This window comes from Amaranthus tricolor, chromosome 2 (assembly GCF_026212465.1).
Source record: "Amaranthus tricolor cultivar Red isolate AtriRed21 chromosome 2, ASM2621246v1, whole genome shotgun sequence".
Taxonomy (NCBI): domain Eukaryota; kingdom Viridiplantae; phylum Streptophyta; class Magnoliopsida; order Caryophyllales; family Amaranthaceae; genus Amaranthus; species Amaranthus tricolor.
This window is the reverse complement of record NC_080048.1, coordinates 4,284,719-4,296,727: the sequence shown is the minus strand read 5'-3', so window position 1 is coordinate 4,296,727 and position 12,009 is coordinate 4,284,719. Positions and strand designations below refer to the sequence as shown.

The following is a 12,009-nucleotide window of genomic DNA, read 5'->3' as shown; positions in this document are numbered from 1 at the left end:
ATTGCGAGAATGAGAGAAAAAACAACAAGAACAATGAAAGAAGCCTTGGAAACCTCCATTATAATTTACCGGGTTTTAACTTTTTTTTCTTCTAAATAACAAAAAAAAAAAAAAAGAAAAAGAATTATCTGAATCTGAATCTGAATCTTTCTTTCCCTCTTACTTTGTTTTACAAAGTCTGCAGGATTTCTACTGGCTCTCTCTTTTGTACAAAAGAAAGAGAATTTTTGCAGGGAGAGAGAGGAAAAACGAAGAGAGAGCAAGGAAGAAAAAAGATGAACACCAAGTGTTTGATAAAATGCGTTAAAAGGAAAACACGAATTCTTGCTTGAGACCGTCTTTATAAAAGATGCGTCTCAAATGGGCCGGCCCATTATTAATGAAAAAACAATTATCAGAAAAACGCGCATTATGTAATCCTATTTGAAGTTGGTGTTATAACCTATTGAAGTTGGTATTATAACCTATTAGAGTTGGTATTATAACTCATTAAAGTTGGTATCTCCAAATAGGTTATAATACCAACTTTAATAGGTTATAACACCAACTCCAAATACCAATTTTAATAGGTTATAATACCAATTTTAATAGGTTATAACACCAACTTTAATATGTTATAACACCAACTCCAAATAGGGTCAAACGTGCACATCTTTTTTAGATTTTTCTTTTTTTTAATTGTTGGTTCTAGACCTGAAAAGCCGTCTCTTATAAAAATGATCTATGGCCTTGGAATAATGGAAAAAAAAAACAGAGGCAGAACAGAACATTATGTGCAATTGGGGGAGAACGGGTCTTATAATTTATTTTTTATTTTTTATTTTTTTTTATCGGCCAATCAAAAATACCACTAAGTTAATATGATTAATGATTAGTTATTTTATTACTCCATGAGCTAATGTTTTTGTTTAATTATTATATTTAAAAAAAATTTAAATTATATTATAAATTTTGTATATATTAACATTATTTATCCTAATTTTATTATTAATAACATACATTTCACTAATTTCATTTTAATATGTTATATTGTTTATTAGTCTCACATGTTTCTCACTAAGTTTATTTAAATACTTTTTAAATAATAATGATCTTTATATTTTTTCACAAATTTTTTTAAATATTATTTGATATGTATGATCCTCACTTTTTCTCTATTAACTTTATTATATGGTAAAACAATATATATTTACCATCTAAAAGATTCAATTTTAATTTTTCGTGAATATTCCTTATAGGAATATCATAAGAAACAAAAAGAGTATTTAAAATTTTTGAATTTTAAAATTATGGAGTAGACATTGAAAAAAGACCAATTATAAAATGAAAATTTATGGTTATTATTTGATTGGTTTTTTTTAGAAGGTTTAAGAAATACAATATGAGAATGATTGGTGCTTGTCCCTTCCTATTTGAATTGACTTGTAAAATAAAGAAAAATCTGCTATGAGCATGTACAATTGTAGTTAAATTTATGCTTATTAGAATCTTTTTCCATAATATTATTATTAAAAAAGATAATCTTTCAAAAAAAAAATATAATTCTCACTTATCTTAAAATAAAATACATTTTTTACAATACTATCCACGTCAATTCAAGATATTTATTTTTAACTTTAGAGTGAACCGCCATGATATAAAGTAGTTTGTACATTCATATAAACTGTTATGTAACATAGCAATTCATATGTAGGTGAAATTTTTGTTTAATTAAAATACATCAACTAAAATAAATTGCTATTTCATATAGCGGCTTAGTTTAATTTGAACAACTATTTAACTTAGCGGTTCATATTAAATAAAATCACTGTACGATATAGTGGTTATAGATAACGATGATGACAATAATTTAAGCTTCCTAAGCTATCTTTTAACACCTGCATTAAAACGAAAATAATATAACACCCCATTTCATACGCTTATTGGAGAGTATAAATAATTTAAACCAATAGTTAGCTACCTCTAAATCTACACAACAGTCATTAAAAAAAGTTTATATATACGTATGACGTATCCAACAAATTATTAGTTTACAATTCAAGTTAACATTTATAAAATTATAAACATAAAATCCGAGACCATCATCCTTATTTGCTTGGACTAATAGAGAAGTAGCTCGAGGTAGATCTCTCTCTAATGGTATCTAGTGATGCTACTCAACTTTGATAAGTGGTTAAATAGGGTGCTAAAGATGATGGATAAGGTGGAGGAGATACATTGGAACAGTTTGGAATAAAACTTAATCCGATTCTTATATAACGCAAGTCCTGATCAGTTTCTCAGATCGTTAAAGGAAATCTGTAACATAAAAACCAATTGTAGAATGGTTTTCTACTTTAAATGCAGATTGCGTTTCAACGATTAGGCAGTAAAGAAAAACAACCACAAAAAAACTACCAACAGAAAAAACTATACATGCAAAGGTTAAATACTAATTTTATTACAACTTGAGAACCTTAAAAAGAAGGCCATCAAACCAAACTGAATTCGTAAAAGCAAAATGAGACAACTAAACGTGTCTATAAGCACCGGACCGATAAGTAATAAAAAATGATCAAATACTAATCGACGTCCTCACTTGTCAAGACCCAACCTAAAATTATTTATTATTCTGAATGTCTACGTTTTTATATGAAAATCAATTATTAATAAATAATCATAATAGTGACTTCATCATACACAAGTAATTTTTAAAAGTATATGCATAATAATGTTCTAAGCACTATAAACAATCAATACAGCAACATCTCAAAGCACTTCTAGTGACCCGTTACAAAATGACGTCCTAACACATTTTAGATCCAAAAACCACTTATAAGAACTTGTACAACTAACTGAACACATCCAAACACATAACACACATAATCTATTATTGAATCACACAAAAATCAATTTCAAAAACACTTAAACACTCAAATACAAAAACAAACCATAATTGAAAAACTTCAAATTAGACAGTTTCAGTGCATCTCCAACTTTTCCATTACGTTCGAAAGATAGTAATTACCTTATTTTTATAATTTTAAGATAATTAAATATTTTGGAAATTCAATGTGGTAACCCTAAAGTTTTGAGTTTTTTCACGTGGTAACCAAAACTTTTAAAAAATCTATGCGATAACTCTGAGGTTTACCATAATGTACCACCGTGACTTTTTGAACCAAAAACGTTAAGAAACGTTAAACTCTAAGCTTGAAGGCTACTGAACCCCTTTTATTCGAATGTCCATTACAAAATTCATAAGCTTTCAACATTTTCCTCCAAATTATAAACCCTAACTCTATCTTTCATCAAATTTACATTCTTTCCCCCAAATCATAAACAAAAAAGGTCACCAAATTTTCGAAAAATCAAGATGAAAATTTCAACAGCAACAATTTAGTGCAGCAAGAGCAAGAAGAAATTTTCGACATTTCATGAATATTACTAAGAGCAGATTCGGGTAGGGATCGAAATTTTTCAAAATTTCCAAAATTCAAGAAGAAATTACTAACCTTTCTTGATCTAGAGCTTGATTATGATCCTTGTAGATTAAAATTAGGGAATTTGAAGTCACTTTTGGGAATTTAGGGTTGAGGTTTTATTGGAATTGGGGGAAGTGTTAGGATGAGAGAAAAAGTTCACTTGGGGGATTATGTTCGAATGCTATCAAAATCTAGTAATGCTGAAGCCTTAACATTTCTTAACGTTTTTGGTTCAAAAAAGTCACAGTGGTACATTATGGCAAACCTCAGGGTTACCGTGTGGATTTTCAAAAAATTTTGGTTAGTACGTTGAAAATCTAAAACCTGAAGATTACCGCATGAAATTCCCCTAAATATTTTTATATAATTTAGGCACTTACACAACTATTAATAAAGTCGGGGTTAAAAACAATTAAACGTTAAACCCCGATTCAATGGCGCGTGACAAGCTTCTCAAGGCAGAATTTTTAAAATATATGCAACAATATTGCAACACCACATCATATATATTTTTCATCAAAATTAATAACACAATCATACATGTTTAAATAATTATCAATGAAAAAAAAACATTTTGTAATTCAAACAAACAAATAATAATCAACTTTCATATGTTATAATAAATAAATCAATATATATTATTCATATAATCTAATAATTCAATGTTTATGAAAAATTTAAATAAAACTTTAATTATTAACTTCAATTGAATTGATTCAAAAAAATTTATTTAGAAAAGCAAGAATAGGCAGACCAAATTGCAAAGTACATGTGACAAAGACGTTGGTTCATGTGATTTTTCGGTTGGATATCAAGTATTTTTATTCGGGTTAAGATTTGGCAAGGGTGACAAGGTCCCTTCTATCGCTCCCTCTCAAAATCTTTTAATAAATATTATTTTTCGGTGAGACGACCTAAAAAAATCATTTTTCTCAAATGTATGATGGTTTTCTCGGTAAGACCGTGTTATACAACAATTTATGATTTTAAATGACATGCTTATTTTTAATGACTGACTGAAGATAATTTAGCATTTTAGAATAATTATTTATAATCCTTGATCACTAACAATTTAATAGTGATTTATGTTTCTAATCTTAAAGTGATCAATATAAACTTAAATTAATCACTAATAACTAATGTTTCTAGTCTTAAAGTGATCAATATAAACTTAAATTAATCACTAATAACTTAAAATGATTAATTAAAAACTTAACAAAATAGATGAGACGGTGTAAATACAAAATTAATGATTTTTGCTTTGTTGTATCCAGGATGTTTTTTTCTTTGATGGGACCATTTACAACTAAGATTATACTTTCTACAACCTAAAAGATAGTTTTAGAAAATTATATTGAACTTTTATAATTATTAATTCAATTTTTGAACTACTCTAATCCGTTATCTCTCATTAGTTTGGGACAAAATTGAAGATTGAAATGTAGTTTTTTTTTAAACATCAAATTAAAAATCAAATTTATATTGAGCAACTTTTGATTCGTTTTTGATATTTCTATAATAGATCATGACACTTAAGTCATCATTTAAACTTTTGATTGAGTTGATTATTTAACATTATATTAAAAGTCAATGTGATAAAAGATTTCGAGTTTTAATCTCACAAACTTTTATTCAAGTGAAATATTTAGCATTATATATAACGAGATCATGTGTTGCATTTACACTTATAGGGTTATAACCCATAAATCTTAGTTTTCTAGAATAACTTGTGACAATTTCTTTAGGTTTGTTTTGAGTTGCATCATCTTGGATTTAGATAAATATGTTCAACTATATGATAAAATATTAGTTTAAATTTGGGTTACTTTTGAATTGCAATCATCGCGAGTTTGAATTAAATTTGAGTTGAATAATGCGCATATTGGACTAATTTCATGTCAGATTCGCCATGTTAATTGCGGGTTTGAGTCAAATTTCCTTGCCATCCAAGAATCATGATACACCCGTTCGTGCAATTCAACTCTATGTTGCAACATCCGATTACGCTTTTTACGTAAATTTTTAAAGAGTTTATTAATGTAAGTGCCAAATCACTAAATACCGAAGGTAATTTTGATCACATCGTTGTTGAATCAAAAACATGTCTTATTGAGGAAGATGATGGAAAGTGCAAAGGGATTGAGTGGCTTATCGTTGTGCTTCAAAGAAGCAAAAGAGAGGTTGCAACAGGGCGCCTTGAACAAGGTGTTGAGTGCTTTGGACAAGGCAGCATACAAGAATAAACATAGCATTATGATGCAATGTATTCAAATGAGCACATTGTGTCAGGGCCTACTGACGCGCTTCTTCAAGTGTTGATTTCTTTAGGACACCTACTGTCCTTACGCTAGGGTTCTACTACTCATTTGTGGGGATGTATATAAGGCCCTAATTAGTATTAGAATATGTGGAAGAGGCTATATTGGAGACAAAGAGAGAATAGGTTTAGGAGAGTATAAAATATCTTCATTTATCAACATGTGTGAATCAGGAGAGAACTTTGAGCTTGATAGTATTATAGATCAAACATCGTTGAATAGTTTATAAAATATAATACCATTTTTGGTGAAAGTTCAAGACATCATTTATACTGATGTGTATGCTTTGTTGATTAAAGTTCAATTTTTTATTTTTTTATTTTTTTATTTTTTTTGTCTATATATTATAATTTTTCTTCATCTTTCAAAACATCTTCTCACCATTAGAGAATTCAGCCAAACACTTATTATAGCAATATCAAAACATAACTTGGACAATACAAACTTTTAGCGAGACACCCACTAGGTTATTATTCAAAATTTTAGTGATGAATCTTTGACCTTTAACTTATGAAGTTATTATTCAAAAAAAAAATAAGAGGGCCAATATTTGAACTTGTGACCTCTAGATCAAATATATACTTTTAACCATTAAGTCACATTTTTTTTGGACCTTAAATTTAGGGGTCGGGCCCTTTTCTGCCTGCATGAAGATCCGCTATTGTGCATCTTGTATGAGGAGAGCATGCCTTTTGCAAGTTTTTTTCAAGTCGAGAGACTCTTTGGTTGTAGCCACTTTATTTTTTCAAGTCGAGAGACTCTTTGGTTGCAGCCACTTATATGGGTGTGATTTATTATTTCCCATCAATCTCCAAACCTTGATTATAACTTTTATGAGCGGGATAAACTAAATAATGATCAGGTTGATGGTGATATATGAAAGTATGAGGAGGGCGTGCGTTGCATGTGTTGTTGCATCCTTGAAAGAGATGGAAAAGGAAAGTCTTACTCACTATGGTTGTGTTAAATTAGGCTGAACTTATTGCAAATGCCAACATATCATATGAGAAACTCTAGCTTCATATACACTCCATAAGCCACGGAAATACCATTCTAAAATCATATGACAATGGAATTAAGGGCTCCAATGACTTATAAAGTGTCCATACTATTTTTAATTCATTAATGTGGGATAAACCATTCCAATAACCCCCTCACATGCGAACCCCCATCAAGTTTGCATGTGGGAGTAATCAATTAGGTAGGAATGTCATTTTTTTGAACCTACCATTTTAATTTTTGATCGATCTATCGGCTTTGATACTATATTAAATTGAGCTGAACTTATTGTCAATACTAGCATATAAATGGAGAAACTCAAGGTGCACAAACTTCATAAACCAAGGAGATATAATATTAAAGTCATATGAAAATGAGAGGAAGGACTTTAATGACTTATAAAGTGCATACACCATCTTAATCCATTTACGTGGATAACCCATCCAGTAGATTAGGTATGAAATGGCATGTCCGCTTCATATCCTCCCGTCTCGCTCCTTACCCATTCGACCCTATCAACAACAATATACTATTTTGTAATACTTTTAAAATTATTTATTTTGCAGTAATATTGAATAAATAGGAGATGAGATGAGTATAACGTGGATATAACTAAAATAGTTATATCTAACTTGTCAAGGAACCAACTCAACCAAAAACTTAAGCTGATAGTTGAGGCCCCAAGATATGTTATATACTCTAACACGCCCCCTCACACGAGACCCCATTGGGCTAGAAGTGTGGATGGGCGCTGAATATTCCACTTAAATGAGGGGTGGTTGAGATTCGAACCCGTGACCTCTAGTGAACAGAGATTTGTTTGAATACATAGCTGTTATGTAAGCATGGGTTTGAATTTCACCCATCATAAAAAGTGAGTATGTAGGCGATTTAGGAGAGTATGAGCATGGAGAGGTTATATCATCATACGCACATGCTCACCCAATTTGCCATCTCTATCATAATCAAATTAAATACTTTAATGCTCAAAGCCAAACTACCTTGACAACAGCTAAAATGGACAAACTAAAGCCATGGAAGGTCCATGTGGTTGTACATTACAAGTTTTTGGCAAGGACAGTCTCTTTATAACTACAAGCTAGAGAACCAACAAGATTGAATTTTCCGCAGCATGGAAGTGCATGAAAGAGACCGTCTTATAGGAGACCGCTTCGAAATGAGACAAATGCATATAACTAGCCCATTTCTCTAATTTATCACTTTAAAATTGTAAGTGATTACTTTAACACCAGCCTAATAAAGATGGTCTCACTCTGAGACCGTTTTATTTAAGAATTCATACTGTTTTTAATAAATAAATAAATCTTGTATGAAACCGTTTCATTATGAGACATGTACAGATAAAAAAGTCTATATTTAAAAATATATGTTTTAACTTTTAATATCAAAAGTATTAAATTAATTAGACTATTTAGCTGAATCTAGGACATTCTCATAGGGAGACCGCCATAAATAAAAAACCACAAAATTATTATATGAGACAATCTAATAATAAGACGTACTCTATCTGTGGAAGGTCTCTTGCAATAGTACTTCAACCAGAATTTTTGTTGATAAAGAAGGAAAATTTGAAAACATTAAGATAAAAAATAATAAAATGAACGAAATAATACAACTTTCAAACTTATTTCAAAAGTAAACGTGAAAATTCCAAACTTGAGGTTTAGAGTTGTTCGCAGTTATTAACTGCGAACAGATCAAAAAAGACAATATAGTTGTTCGCAGTTAACAGGTCAAAAAAAAAGTCAAAGCTGTTCCCAGTTACTAAGTGGGAACAACTAGTTTGTTTTTTTTGACCTGTTCGCAGTTATTAACTACGAACAGCCCCAAACCACAGGTTGAGAAATTACTCGCTTACTATTAAAAATAAATTGAAAGTTAAATTGTTTTGTTTTTTTTTTAATTTTTTGTCTTAATGTTTTTAAATTTTCATAAAGAAGTGTGTAAATTATAATTTTGAGTGGTGGGGTCTTGGGCTAATGGACTAGAGATATAATTGCCCAATATTAGCCCAACATCCAAGTTCCACGGCCCATATATTAACTTTTTGGGAAATTTTGAAAAAAAATAAGATTTTTTAAGGACTTTATTAAAAAAATAAGCTTCGTTCAAACTTTATTTCCAAAATAAGCGTCTTTGGCCCCAAAGCTAGGCTTGGTACATAATCGCTGTTACTAACAGCGAGTATAAAGAAATGGCCAAACAATTTAGTCAAGGATCAATAAATCTTGTATAATACCTTCTCACCTTGAGACGGACCCCTACAAGCAGCCTATTAGTAAAAAAATATTAAAAAGCGCAATGAATTCTGAATTTACACTTGTACAACAGTCTTTTTTAATAATTTGTGCTGATTCAATTAAAGTCATCTCACGGTAAAACGGCGTCAATAAAAAATAAATGAAAAAAAAGGTGAGGAAATTCAGGATTTAAATTGAAGACTTAGATTGGAGTCATATCGATTTGAACTCTGAATGCTTATTTAATTTTGTACTCTCTATGTGACTCGTGAAGTCATACAACAGGAGCAGTAGCCTAATATTATCTTAGCAGCATGTTTTTATAATCTGTTTGTTAATCGGTACTAAATAGAAAGAATGAGAATAATATGTAAGGGTAAATTTTTGTGATATGTATCATGCCATTTTCATGGTAATAAAAGTTTTATTATAAAAAGTTTTTGTTTTCAATTTTCCATTACCGTCTAATACCATATATTTGAATGGTAATATATAAGGATAAATTTTGTGAAGAAAATATAATTGTTGAAAAAGATTAAACATGACCGTTAAATTTGTTATTTGAATGGTAATATATAAGGATAAATTTTGTGAAGAAAATATAATTGTTGAAAAAGATTAAACATGACCGTTAAATTTGTAAGAATTGGAGCAAAGAATACAAGAAAGTTGATTTCTTATCAATCAGTAATTGAATTGTTTACAGCAATTGATCACCTCCTTATGTACACAATAGAAGGGAACAAATTAGTAGTTACAAAATCTGTTACAACTAGACAGCTGGCACAACAAACTCCTACTGTCATGTAAAAAAAACACGTGCACCCTAACTAATACATAAAGAATCCACGTGCATAACAAACTAGAAGACAACATGTTCTGGTCCTGTGTTGCTTTTAAATGAACTCACTGATCAACTATAGTGCATATCGCATATCAATCATATAATCCACACATATATCTCAACATAAACGGACCATAAAGACACAAATAGGTTGTTATGTTTTGTAATTGATCTTGTTGTAAACCTCAGTTAGTTATAACTAACTAATATAGGTTGTTACAATTGGATTTTCTTTACTATCCTTCACCTTGATAATTACAATTACATACTATTTTATTATTGGTATTAAACAGTGGTAATGAGAATGATTTGTAGTTAATTTTCATGATATGTATCATGTCATTTCAATGGTAATAAGACTTTGATCATAAAAAAATATATAATTTTTCATTATCGTTAAAAACCACATTTTTAAATGGTAATGCATTAGAATGGTTTTTACAAAGAAATTGAGATTGTTGAATGAGAACAAGCATAACAATTAAACTTGTCAAAAATTATTTCTACCAAAATTACACTGACTTGCAATTACCATTATCATGGATATCATCATTTAATACCAATTACCAAACGAGTCATTAAAGTATTATTGAACAAAAGAAAAAACGACTATAGTAAATACATAATTTGGATAATGAGCAACCCATGAAGCCCATGGGCCATGACTCATAAACTTAACCAAATCATGGGCTACTTTCGTGAGATATTGTAATTAGTGATACAAACTCAAAATAAGAAGCTCAAATTTTACGAATTTAAGGATGATAAAGTAGTCAAAGACATAATAAGGCGGCTCAAATTTTAAGAATTTATGGTGAGATTGTCTTATATAATAATTCGTTTTGCATTATACTATCGTATGATTGTTAAGATGTGATAAATTTATCTTCTTAATGGATTTGTACACAATAATTCACATATAAATTAAGATTTAACTGCATAGTGCATATAAACTTGATGAGGTTTCATCCTAAAATCAATTGTGATAAGAAGAGAAGTCCATCAAATTTATATACTAGTCAACATTTTTCAAATTCTTATATGTGAAATAAGTTCATATAAGAGTTATTTTCGAACAATAAAGTTCCAATTTAATTAATATACTTTTTATCTAATGGTAAATATTAAAAGGTCTTCGGACCACTACTTATTCCTCTTGAAATATTTAATATTTTCTCTTATTCTAATTATAGAATGTCTCGTTTAATAATGCATTTGTTATTCATCAATTTTAAGAAAATTGGAGGGTACCACATGCCAAGAGTGAGTAAGTAACATAAGAAAAAATATTTTATAATAACAATTTTGTAAATAGTTAATTCAAATAAGGACTTAAATAAGAAAAAAAATATTACCAATAAGAAAATAAGATATTTGATGTATTATTATTAAAGGAAAAATTGTGAAACTTCAGGAGGGAGTAATAGAAGTAGTATAGGAGTACTATATATTAAAGAAAAGGAGTAACATGTTCTTGAGTCTATCATTTAAGATTAAAAATTAAACACCATTTTCATTGTAAGCCTATCATTTAAGTTTTAACATCATAATATTTTTTTTTTTACAATTTTTTTTCAAATCTTATGTTATTTTAGGTAGCTCAAAACTCAAATTTAATGGCATCTAGTATTTTTTTTTATGATAAATTTTTTTCTTTTAAATAAACTATGTCTTGGGACAACTATTATTTTAGAATGTCCTATAATTAATAAAAAAATTGTAAAATGTTGCTTAGTTGTGTTTTTTCTCAAAGCTTTTCAACGTCCATATTCTTTTTATATGATGCAACTAAATACTCTCTCAATTTCTAAAGTTCTACCTCTTTACGATAATATATAAATCTAAAAGTTCTTCCAATTTAAAATATTTCTAATTTATATTATAATTATTAAATATGGATGGTCTCATATAATTTTCACCGACTTTATAATTTATTTTATCATTTTTATTTTAATATTTTTTTTTAGTATTTTTTCAATGCTGATCTCCATATACTTTCCATAAATTTTACTATTAAATAAAATAATATTAATTTTTATTATTTATCTCATTATTACTTATATATCCAAGCTTACAATCATTAGTTTCTTCAAGCATTTAACTAGGAAAAATGTTCATAAACA

The 12,009-nt window shown here is 28.9% G+C and overlaps 1 long non-coding RNA gene across 1 annotated transcript; it reads right to left on the bottom strand.

The window, feature by feature from the left end:
- Window positions 1-1,980: 1,980 nt before the first annotated feature.
- LOC130805089 (uncharacterized) lies at window positions 1,981-3,642 on the bottom strand. The gene is made up of 2 exons (XR_009040140.1): window positions 3,495-3,642; window positions 1,981-2,298 (listed from the first exon to the last, which is right to left on the bottom strand). It is a non-coding gene; the product is annotated as an uncharacterized LOC130805089 (long non-coding RNA).
- Window positions 3,643-12,009: the final 8,367 nt, after the last annotated feature.